The 13,351-nt window shown below is 35.5% G+C and overlaps 1 protein-coding gene across 4 annotated transcripts in view; it reads right to left on the bottom strand.

The window, feature by feature from the left end:
* xpr1a (xenotropic and polytropic retrovirus receptor 1a) overlaps positions 1 to 13,351 on the bottom strand; it is a 111,864-nt gene that overhangs the window by 27,946 nt on the left and 70,567 nt on the right. The gene's annotated exons all lie outside the window — the stretch shown is intronic.

Genomic DNA, 13,351 nt, shown 5'->3' with positions numbered 1-13,351 from the left:
AGACCTCTGACCCCTTCCATCTCTCTTATTGATTTATAGTGAAGAGATAAAGAGTCATTCTCTACACCCATGGACACCTGTTCCCCTAAATGCCACCTTCAACCCACATACAACTAAAACACAATATTCAAGTTCACCATATCTCCAGTGTCCATGATAAATCAGATGTCTGATTTATTGTTTAGCCTTAAAAACTACATGAAATCATTTCAATGCATGTTACTCATCTACTTGTCTTTTCTGCTGATGATACCAAGGCTGTGTGGGTAGAGATAAATGATATCACATAACATCCACAATCCAATCAAATCCATTTCCCACTGAATGCTACAAATACATCTTGTTACATACATTAAATAAGTCATAAATACAATTTCATGTCACCTTGGCAAGAAAATTGAAACAAATAGCACAGCTTGTTACAAGAAAATCATGTATACTCATTAGGTCTGGGTTGTCACGGTAACAGAGGAAGCCCTGTGTGATGTCTTAAGTGGTGTCTTCCTGCTGTTCAATGCGAGAGCCCTCGTTAGCCTTTCAATGACTTTATGGCTCTGTCATGACCCTGACATAAAGGAACATGGCTTCAGCAAGAGACTCCCTTTAGAGAGAAATGAGAGAGGAGGAAGAGACCAAGCCCAAAAAAAAAAAAAAAAACCTTCCATGCATGCAAACACACTAAAGGTGCAGTGTGTGTTTATCAATATTAAAAGAAACCAAACAGTTGAAAATTACGGTAGAACCACTGATGTCACATGGATTATTTTAACAATGTCCTTACTACCTTTCTGAGACTTGAACGTGTCAGTTGTGTTTCTGTCTATGGAGGGTTCAGAGAGCTCTCGGATTTCATCAAGAATATCTTAAAGGCAGGGTAAGCGATTTTTCTAAAACGTTTTAGAAATCTGAGTCGGGGCCGAGTAACAAAACAAACTTATAGCCAATCAGCAGTAAGGGGCGTGTCTACTCATGATATGGAGGAGAGAGCGTTCAGTGAACAGCCGAGCCGAGTGACAGAAAGATAAAAAACGAAAGAGGAAAACGTCAGCGGAACGATAAAGCAAGAAGTGGGACCCGTGTAAATATTGGATCAGTGCTCATGTATCCCGAAGAGAGGAGCATAACCTCGGCTAGTCATTCTGGCATTTGCCGCTGGCTCTGATGTCTCTGTAGTGGTTAAACATAAGATATCATTTGTTTTGGGTAAATCTAACAGGAAATCTTTGGTCTTTATTCTATTGTTCTATTAATATGTTAAAATGAAAACAGGCAATGTTTGATATAATATTTCGTTTCATTGTAATGTATGTACGTTCCCTGAACTACATTTATGCAGCTATTAATATGTTTAAATGAAAATGAAAAGAGGCAGTGGTGTTTGATATATTTCAGATGTAAATACAGTGAGGAAGATTGCAGCAGCCAAGGCGAGCTGACTGATGTTATCAAGTACGCTGATATTTGCAGAATTTCCGGACTCGAGTCTAACTTGTGAAGTCCGAACTACCGAGGATGCAAGTCCAAAATTTACGTACTTGGTATTGAGAAACGTGCTCAGACAAAACGTTACATCACCAGACTATTTGCCTAATCTTCTCGGTACTTTATACCGTGATGGAAACGCAGACAGCAACAGGTCTGGGGGAAAAAACGTTGCTGGGACATATAGTTCCAGGTTATTTCGGTGGAAAAGTGGCTTATGTTTCACAGAACTAATTGTTGCCTAGGTTGCGTAGGCTACGTATATGTGGGGCGGATCTATCAAAATAGGGGCTAGACCCTTTTGGGGTATTTGTTTTGTAGTGTTTGTGTAGTTTGTGTAGTGTTTGTTTTGGTGTAGGGATGTTCATTTCGGTTATTTTTCCTAACCGACAACCGACGCTCGTTAACCGACGCTCGTTAACCGACAAGATTATTTTAAATTAGAACTGAATTAAATTAGAAAGAATAAGTGTCTGTGACCCGTTAAAAATACTAACATTTGTTTTCCGGGGATTAATTTTACATGCGCAAAAAGCAGCAAACAACAGAAGATGAGGATTCACATGGTCATCATAGCTATCACATCACGCACCTGCAGCGCTTCTGCAGCGGAGAAAAACATAATAAAGCTAGGCGCTATATATATATATATATTATAACGAATATAGGCCTATACGAGAAATATATTTTCACTTAAATCATAATTTAAGAAAACAAAAGAAAAACTGTGCAACAAGTAGCGCGAAAGGAAACCAGACGGCAGAAAGTGGCCTATTTTTTTGGCTTATTTTACAAAAGTGCAAAGATTTGATTTTATTGTGAATGTACACAAATAAAAGCAAACCTTTTACAATTCCGATTATCTTCATGACTAAAAGGAGTAGTTGCTTCCACTGTTACAAGGGGGGAAAAAATCAAGTGATTGCTCCTGCGCCGCATGCGTGCACACAGTTAAGCATTCTACCTTGACAATGCAGCCTGTTCATTATCATTATAAAAAACAATTAGTCAAACATATGGGAAAAAAAAACAAAAAAAAAAACACACTGCTCAGTTTAAATATGTAGTAAAATCTGTGCCATTAAGCGTTATCACCGTACCGCCGTGAAGTTATGCAAAACGTTTTGTTTTACGTGGATATTGGAACGCGAGTGAAGTAGGCCTAGGCTACATAAAAGGTAAATAATATTTTGGCATTCAAATACATCACGAATACGGAAACATTTGATTTTGTATGAAAGAGAGACCCAACATTGGTTTCAGTTTCGTTTAGCCTAAATGAATTCGTTTTGGTTTGTCGTTTATAGCTAGGCCTATAGCTTCTTGCATTTTTAATTCTTGTTCTTTTCTAAATAGCCTACTGTTCATTGAAAGGATTTGTTGAGGAGTGATGGGAACTAAAATAGCCTATATGTTTACAGTGTTTATTATAATGTTTGTAATTCGCGTCGGCCTATTTCTGAATGAAATAATAAAATGCGACTTATGTTTTTTTTTTTCTCTCTCTCTCTCTAAAAAACTAACCTTTTAAAATATTTTGATAAATTACTGAAAATGAAATAAATAAAGTGACTTTAAACCATTTAACTGATTGTATTAATCGGTCAAAATTCTTATCGGTCGGTTAACGGTTAAACGGTTAAAATTAACATCCCTATTTTGGTGATTTCAAATATCAACATTGGCTTCCAGAAATCGCTTACCCTGCCTTTAATTTGTGTTCTGAAGATGAACGAAGGTCTTATGGGTTTGGAACGACACAAGGGTGAGTAATTAATGACAGAATTTTCATTTTTGGGTGAACTATCCCTTTAATATCATTCAGGTTTGTTGATGAATGTCAACCCTATAAGGCATACTGTATCATATTTGATACACAAATTTCAAAAGCCTCTAAATTAGGATAAAAATTTTGTGATGTAGAAATATTTATATTTTTCAGCAAGTTAAAGCTCTTTCATTATAATTCTAAAAATGTCAATGTGTAAAAAAAGAATAACTTTTATATTGTTAGTAATATTTCAAGATAAACACTTGCATGCACTTACATAATTATCCATACAGCATTTTTGAGAAAAATGTTAAAATGTGAGCATTAAATGATACATCAGGTGTTTGGAACGGTTATTTTAACATATCTCAATCATTCATGTATTGCACTGCATTATGTTTTGCCCCCAACAATATTATCCACAGAGCTTTAATCAATAAGCTACGATATTTATGTGCAAAGATCTCGGTTTACATTACAAGCTATCAGAATTACATCTTACCATATAAATATCAGCAACTGCACAAAATACATACTGAATACGTTTTTTTCCCTTCTTGAGTAAGAGCTCCATATTCTCCTACATCATACTGAAAATAATAAAAATCAAAAACATAATACTGATGTTTCAGATATGTTACTCAAAAATGTCTTTTAGATTTGGTCTAAAGCTGAACTAAACTTTAAAAAAAAAAGATTTTCTGGCCTAATATTTCATATGTCAGTCTTTACAGGGTTAAATCTCAAACTGATACTGTATCGTATTTGTACAAAACTAAGTTTATGCTTTAATTTAGAAAGTGAAGCACAAAACCCTGACACAGCACAGTTTTCCTTGACTAAGGAGCTTGCTATCTGTTAAATCCTGCACATAAATCCTGTAAAGCTGCAACTTACACTCTTTTGCTTATCTGGGGTTATTTCTCTCTCTATCATACTCTCTCCTGACAGGCTCACATGAATATAACATTTTCCCTCTGGGTGCCTAGATTTACCAGACCAAACTGTGCCCATGGATCAAGGGATCAAACTGTGCATTGTTTTAGCCAAAAAGCCCTGCAGGAAGAGGATTCATCTGTCTAGTCTTTCGGAATAAAAAGCTAAAAGTTTTTTTTTCTTTCCCAATTCTTTCCCACCAGGATTACAATGCAGGACTGGCAATTTCAATTGAGCATGTACATGATTTTACAGCAGAGAACGAGATAGAGAGAGCATTGCTTGTATTGTCCAGAGTGAGCGATATCATCTCTCATTAGAGGGTTACTGGTTACGAGCAGCGATTCCTCGACCCACAGCTCTATGACCTCTCATTTTACAATCCATTTAACTGCCTCAATGCTGTTTATCGCCCTCGTCTTGCTGTTTGCATTGTCACGCCGCTGCAAACATGGGTGCGAGTCCCTTATCTCGCCTCTACACGGAGATCTCAATCATTGCAGTTGAATTAAACTGTTCGCCTGGCGGCAATAAAGAGGCACGGGAAACGCTCTGTTGTTGGAGGTTTTTACGAGGACCCGTCATCCTGAGTAAATTAGAGAGGGTGATTATTCGCTCTCGCTGGCACGCTCTATTAAATGGCTGAAGTGTGTGGGTGGGATTGCAGGAGGACAGCCAAGCGGCAGAACCCGTTAAGCAGGAATGATGCATTCTGGGAAAGAGACACAAAGTGAAAACATGAAACACAGCACATAAAAGCCTCTTCCAACCATCCGTTCGCCCCCCTGCCCCCTTGCTAAGTTCAACCAGATCCTCTGAGATGAAGGAAAACCCTCGAAGCCGCCCCAGTCTTTCCACCAGCGCTCTCGTCCCTCAAGCCACAATTAGCCTAACCAATCAGGAAGCTTCTAGAGTCGGGAGATGATTAGCAATGCACATTAAGTGTCCGTGTAAATAACGTGTCCTGTATAAAAGCAAAGTAAGCATGAGGGAGAAGCTCTCAGAGGCCTCAGTCTAGACTCATTCATCAGAGAGCTGTTCAGCATATTGAGAGTGTAAATCTTGGTTTCTGTAGGGTAGGGGGCGGGGGTGGGGAGGGATTCCCGGCAGCATCCAGACTGGGCGAATACATTAGGAAGCGGGGTGGATGACACAGATGGGATGCGAAATGGATGGTGGGGTATGAAATCTGAGCAGGTCAGAGACATGACGCTGCCACTGAGTTGGTTCACAAAAATGACACAATGAAATATTCAGCTGAACATGTCATTCCGACCAGATACTTTTAGGAAGTGCCTGCTAGTTCCTGTTCACTTCTAGATTTAGCCAAAGTAAAAGATTTGGTTGGTTTTCACTTAATATATAAAGTAAATTAACTAAATACATTTTTAAATAGTTTAAATTAAAACTGTGTTATTTCAATATCAACAATTCTTTATTTAAAATGTAAATTAATCAGAGATATGTAAGGCATAAAATCAGACACTAGTCATTATCAAAACTTATTATCACAAAAAATATATTTTTCATAAATTACATGCTAATAAATAAATAAAAATGTGATGTTCAACTAAGTCCAACTAAGACTCGGCGATATGGCCAAAAACATTATCACATTATTTTTAATATATCAGTCAATATCGATAATTATCCCAACAAATGTCAAATCTTTATTACTGTATTGACCCGAATATAAGACGATGTTTTTTTCTTGGAAATACATCTGAAAAAATGCTGTCGTCTTATATTCGGGGTCTAGACTTTGACATGTCAGTAATACACCACAACAATGGGTGGCGCCAAAACGCATAAAACGAGTGTGCCATGAAATATGTAATGTAATGTGTGCTGTAAAGATCGCGAGTGAAAACAAAAGAAAAAGAAAAGCTTACAGCAGCACGAGTCGTGACTGTCATGTTAGCCTGATGGGACCAAACTTCCTCTGTAAGTGATTTAAAAACATAAGACAGTACCCAGATTTGAAGACTACAATAAGATTTCACTTCTACTGATAATAAAATTTTGGTAGGCTACTATGAGATGGATAGCCTAAATGTTGTATAATTCATATGGGCTACCTGTTATTTCAATGGTATATCAAAAAGTGTATATTTTTCAATGTCATTGTTGGTACATTTTACCAGTATTTACCATACTTTCAAAACAAAAATTAAAATAGGAAAAATATGCAATTTGAAAATAATTTAAGAAAAAAGAGTTTTACAGAGAGAGAGAAAAAAAAAAACAAGATTTGGTTTTCAAAAAGCCTTTTTCCAAAAGGTTGTCTTATAATAAGGGTCGTCTTATATTCGGGACAATACGGTAGTTCTTTCAAGTTTAAAGGCAGAGTTTTGCTCCTAGCATCCGTTCAGCTGGCATCTTTACATGCTATCCATGTCGTGTGCATGAAATAGACACTGACACAGTCAAAATGAACCAGAGAAACACTTACTAATGGTCAATGATTTCAGCAAACCAAAAATTGCTGTTTTCGCCAAAAAGTTTTAGTTGTCGAAATTTCGGTACATCACTAATTTGCATCATGCACAGTCTCAGCCTCAGACGACACGCCCACGGACCGTTGGCTGAACGTCTGATGCATATTGCACACAAAATTGGAAACACTTCAGGAGTTTCAAAGCTGTCATCGGATTGGTTGAATTACACAGGATTTTCAGGTGATGTGTGTATTGCATTCCGCCTGGAAACAAAAATGCCGTGATGCCAAACCCCCTCATGGAAGAAGAAAGCTATTGTGTTTACAACTGTGACAATGAGCGCTTATCAGGATCAAGTAAATGCTGGATTTGTAAAAGTACGTGAAATATTTAAAATTCGCAGCACAGAATCTTTAAAATATGTACAAGAGTTGTACACAACGATCTGTTATTGTGGGGACATTTCCACGCCCCTAAACAGGAATGAAAATGAAACGTGACTGGTTTCTTTACCTGTCGGTCATGTGGCCTCTTGAGCATGTCTTGGCCATTCAAAGCCAAGGCCAAGGTTCCCAGACCTTCTGCCATCAGTCTGAAGGTCTAGCTACGTGAGACATCATCATGCATAAACATTAAATCGAACATTTATCAAACTTGTGTTTTAATTGTAATTGAGGAAAATGATATTGTGATAATTATTGATATTGTTTTACCGCATTACTATTATTTTAATTATTTCTATTTTAATCAAGGAAAATTATATTGTGATAATTATTGTTTCATCGCCCAGCCCTATGTTCAGCTGGGACGTTTAATTATACTGATCAGTGGGCGTTACATTCACATAGTAGTATTAAAACTGTTTTAAACTGTATTTAAGTTTAAAGTTTTAAAATAGTAGTACACATTTTCAAAAAGTCTCTCAAATATAAATAAACTAAAAACTTAACAATTGATGTGTCTTAACAAAAAGCTAAATTGAAAAAGAAGGGGGTTCCACTGTTTAAAAAAATGAATGAAATATTTTAACATTTCAAAGGTTAGTTAATTCAGAATTCAACAATGAAGGAAAAAAAGAGAAATAAAAAAAGACAGAAATGTAACTTTGTTCTTGGTGAGTGTTAATATTATACCTTGGAAAAATCATTGAATTAATTCTACATTCTACACTCAGAGTTCAAGAACATCTAGTGAATTTAACAAATATATTTTCCTGACCTCATTTGAAAGCAGCTCCACTCAAGTACATGAGCTGTCCGTGGTTCTGAAATTGTGTTCCAACTGCCGAACAATCCCAAAAACTTTTTTAAACTGTTTATTTAGAACAATCCACTTTTAAACTTCTGTAATGAGACATTCCAATTCATTCTCAAAGCACTGAGAGAAAAGCTACAATTAAGAAGGCATTCATGATTCCACAGTTTGACCTAAATCTTTCAAACTGCATCACAGGAGCCCTCAAAATAATAAGCTTCAAAGTGTATAACTACTTCAATGTAAACTTTGTTCTCATCCTCCTGACCGTTATTCTCAGGATATCAGATGGGAAGATCTCCTCCATGTCTTCATACTGACAGATCAACACACAGTCATTCCATTCACCAAGAATGTGACTTGACAGTAAACGCTTGTAAACAAGCAAACGTAATCTGGGTGATTTAAGAGACTCCACAGTACAGACAGGATATTCTCCTGTAATAGTGTTAGAGGTTCCTGGGGTGGAAACATCGCATTAGAATTAATCGGGAAACATTAAAGACTGGAGAGCTTATTCTTATTCTTATTGACTGAACTGTTTTAAGGACACATTAACAGAAAATCTGAGTGGAAATAATAGGAAAAGTTTAATATGAGAACAGCCCTTAGTATAACTACAAATGCATCTCTTAAAAAAGGATTGTCTGCTTATCTCCACATAATCCCTCATAACACACACACAAAAATATTCAGAGGCTCAGCCAGAGATCGGGTTTATTCTGAGTTCTGTCTTAAAATATCTCTGTCTTTAGCTGATGTGGGAATGCAAAGCTGACGCTGAGATTGGCAGCGTGCCGACCCCACTGAGCATCTCAGCTGTGAAGTGTTATCAGTCCAGCTCACAGTCAGACACAGGCCAGACGTCTCCAAGCTCTGCCTTAAAAATGGCCCTGTGAAGATTTCACTCTCTCTCTGACTCACAGGAAGCTAGAAAGGTCACTGATAAAACATCCACTGAAGATTTGTCTCCTTTGTTTAACTCAGATACTTATTTTAAATGCCATGAGTTTAGGTTCACAAAAAGAGGAAATGTCTGTCTGACAGATGTATTCAATATACAGGTATACTAATAATGAACTGCATATGAATAAGAAAACTGCCTGGGAACATTTCTAATAAAAAATTAAATAAAATACACAGGGAAAAATATTAAAATACAATTTAACTTTACAGAATAATGCATATCTGATAGTAAAGTATATAAAGTATATACAAAAAAGTCCTTAGTATGACACTCAGTGACCATCAATACCCAAATTTAAACCACAGTATGTTATTTATTTTATCACGTTTAATTAAAATCTAAGCTTGTACAAAATGTTCATTTTAAATACTTTCTGGTCATGCAGCACATCTATATTTAGTCCTCTTTAAAAGTAAAAGGTTTCTTGAATTAATCATGACATTGAAAACACTGTCTACCTCAGCATGCATTCACAGCAGAGACATTTCACTGCACTATACCTGAACCAAAATGGAATAAGCACGACACTTTAAAACTTGTTTCACCTGGTTTTCTTCAAATGCAAAGTTTGTTACAAAGGCAGGGTTCCACTGTGATGCCACAGAGGTAATGTCACCTCTGAGAATGGCAGAACGGAGCTTTCAATTATCTTCAGGCAGCATGTCTGCAGGCCAAGAGGCTTATGAAACAAAAGACTTATTAATCTCGTCCCCAGCGGTGAGCTCTGTCCTCTGAATTAGCAGGGGTGCATATTTTAACACCTCTGTGCACAAGTGCTGCATCTCATCTCCGCTAAATGTCAGAGAACAGAGATCTAAAAAGAACACATTTATATGACCAAGCTACCGTTTAAAAGTTTGGATTCGGTATGTTTTTTAAAGTCTCTTATGGTCACCCAGGCTGCATTTATTTGATACAGTAAAAACAGTAATATTGTGAAATATCATTATTGTTTTCTATATTAATAAGTTTTAAAACATAATTCTGTGATTGTAAAGCAACGCTACTCTAGCTTATCACATGATCCTTAAGAATTAACTAACATAGGCCTACTGATTTGGTGCTCAAGAAACATTTCTTATTGCTATCAATGTTGAAAACAACATTTTTGTAGGAAAATGTCATGAATTTGTTTTAATTCACTGATGAATAGAAAGTAAAAAAAGAACAACATTTATTTGAAATAGAATCTTTTTTGGCATTTTAATTGTTTTTACTGTCACTTTTGATCAATTTAATGCATCCTTGCTAAATAAAAATAGAATTAAAAAAAATCTTATACATCTGATTTCAGTTTTATATTACAATACAAAAACAATACGGCCCATTCCTGTCCAAGCAGTTTGCATTTGGACAGAAAATGGAGCATATTTTATGCTGATACTCAAAAATGTTATATACTATGTAAGTCTCTTTTCACTCTGATACTAATAACACTATGAGAGTTCATATTTTTAACAGCCATATACAAGGTACTAACATATAATCTTCATCTTAAGTTTTACAACCAATTAAGGCACAGCTATTACCTTAATAAGTTTGCTAATTCAGAGATTACTCTAATGAATAATGAGCTGATTTAAATGCTTTAGGCAGAGTGAACATGAGTGGGTGGTTTAAATCATATGGCATTACTACTCTCTATTCTCTCTCTCTCCTCTTCAAACCTAAATAACACGGCTCATTATCACCTCCTCCCTTAAGTATCTTTGCAAAGACAGTAACCAGTTTATGGATACATTCTACTGCTCTTTCAGGCCCATTACACACACACACACACACACACACACAGGTGCCCATACAGCTCTATTACAGCTGCCGAGGAAGAACAAGAGCCGGGTGGAAGCATTTTGACAGGCTCTCAAGATACAGAGGACTCTGATAATGCTTGGAGCCGGATACAGTGCCTCCAGAATTGGATCCAGATTTTTAGCGGATATCCTACCTCTTATGCCTCTGAAAGGAATTTAGAGTCAGTGATCAATATGTTTGGTCTATTTTCCCGGAACAGAAAGACAGGACATAAGTTTATTTTGATGTATACTGGCATAAGCATACTCTGATATGGACTAAAAGCTACAAATCACCAATTTTGATTAATCCAGGCCATCTTTAGGAGAATCTTTCTTACTAGCAAAATAATTAATATAAATATTTATACACTGATTTATATTAAAGCAAGTTATAACAATGCACAACAACAAGTAATGCAATGTCAACACACCTGTTTCACTTAATCTACACTACAAGTGAGCATCATGACATGACAAAATTACATTGCTCTCACCATAATCAAAGCCTTATGCCATTCTACGTGCAATCTAGACAGCTTCACTGATTTTAATGGGAGCAATGACATTCTTATAGGGTGTTAAACACACTCTTTTTCATTTTTGTTCCATGTCACTTCACTCCCCCACCTGCCCAATCCATCAACATCATATATATTGTTCAGCAATAGCTGTGATAATATTAATTTGTCTTTTATATTGTAGAATAGACATGTTGAGGTAACCTCTATAGTCATTTGTAAAACAGGAAAGCGCACCATGCTCCATATTTTAGTCTTGTTGCTGATGACAGTCTTAAGCTGTCTCACGTCTATAGGGTACTTCAACGACACATTCAAACAGCGGTTAATGAGATGTCTCGCATTTCTGCCTCCTCAGGCCCTCCTGAGACCAGCACAAGACATACAGCAGCTGCTCCCTGCTTTCTGAAGACTCTCCAAACGTGTGTGAGAGAGAGAGAGACATGTGGTTGTGTGTTTTTTTTTATTTTGTCGCATGCAATGTACAAATCTAATGTCGCGCTACACTGCAAAGGTGGCAAGGAGGCAACAATTAACAAGTAATAATACATGAAATTATTAATCATTTTAAATTATAAACTACTGTACGTACATATAATTATATAATTTGTATGAATTTTATGTATGTATATATGTATGTATGTATCTGTGTGTGTGTGTGTGTGTGTATGTATATATTTATATATTTACATTTTTATTTTTAAAATTATATAAAATGTTACAAAATAATTGCAATATTATTTTATATTTTTCATTTATTGTTAAAATTGTTTTAATAACATACATATATATATATATATATATATATATATATATATATATATATATATAAATAAAATTAATTAATAATTAATAATAATTTGTTACATTTATATTGCGCTTTTCTAGGCACTCAAAGCACTTTACACAGAATGGGGGTATCTCCTCATCCACCATGTATTATATACATACATCTATAATAACAACTGTAATATTTTATAATTATATATACAATTTTAGAAAATAATTTATAACTGCAATATTATTTTATAATTATACATATTTTAATATTATTTTATTTTATTATTTTATAATTTTCCATTTATTGAAATGAATATATAATTTATAAAAATTTAAATTTTAAATAACATATTTTAAAGGGTCATTTATTATCGTGATGGTAAAGTAGAAAGTCGCCTTACATTATTATATACATTTATTAAATATAACAATATTATTAATCATTTCAAATGATAAACTATTGTACATACATATAATTATATAATTTGTATTAATTATACACACACACACACACTTATTATATTCAAATATAATATTACAAAAAAAGTGTCGCACACAATAAAATAGTTGTATACAATAAAATTGTTCTTTTAAAATACTTGTGCTTTTTAAAATACCTACTTATACATACTACTGAAAAACCAACAAGCACAAAGTTTCAAACACTTATTTTTCTACTAAAAACATTCTAAAAAAACACTTCTAAAAATATTCTACTGTTTTTCTCTGTCTTTTTCAATTTCTCATCTGCTTTCATCTGAAATAATGACATAGCCTACCAAAGAGCAATTTTATGTCATCTGTGTTTGTGGGACTGACATCGCTGTTATCGACCCGTCACTAGGCTCCCGCCGTTACCTTGTAGCCATTAGCAACCACCACCAGGAGAACGGCCTTTCAACCGCCCAGCCAATTGCTTTCACATGAGTGTGTGTGCATGCATGCGAATGAGCAGGTGTTTGCTGTGTGTGTGTACATGCATTCCGGCATGTGTGTGTGGGAGTTGGAGCCGCAGCATTGCGGCTGTGTGGCACTTGTTTCTTTTGTGCATGCAATGTTTTTTCATTTTTCAATTTTCCATAGGCAGAGAAGCATAGCTAACATTTATCCGCATACACAGAAGGCATACATTTCAGATTTTCCTTAAGCTAGAGCTTGTTGCAAGCAATCAGCAGGCAACCTAATCAATGCAGCTTTGATTGGGAAGGCCTCCTGCCGTTGCGCTGCCTGGTATCCACCCGCCTATTGATTATGCATATGCCGTAATCAATAATACACACAACTATTACCGTTCACAGCACCATTACACAGCAGCGCATAATGAGATCAGACAAAATCTCCATCACAATGTGTGTGATGATACCAGTGACCAGGCAACACAAATTATTTTACTATTTACAAATAGAAACAAA

The sequence above is a fragment of the Onychostoma macrolepis genome, chromosome 08, assembly GCF_012432095.1.
Source record: "Onychostoma macrolepis isolate SWU-2019 chromosome 08, ASM1243209v1, whole genome shotgun sequence".
NCBI classification, from domain to species: domain Eukaryota; kingdom Metazoa; phylum Chordata; class Actinopteri; order Cypriniformes; family Cyprinidae; genus Onychostoma; species Onychostoma macrolepis.
The sequence above is the reverse complement of the archived record's forward strand: the minus strand, read 5'-3'. Positions and strand labels throughout refer to the sequence as shown.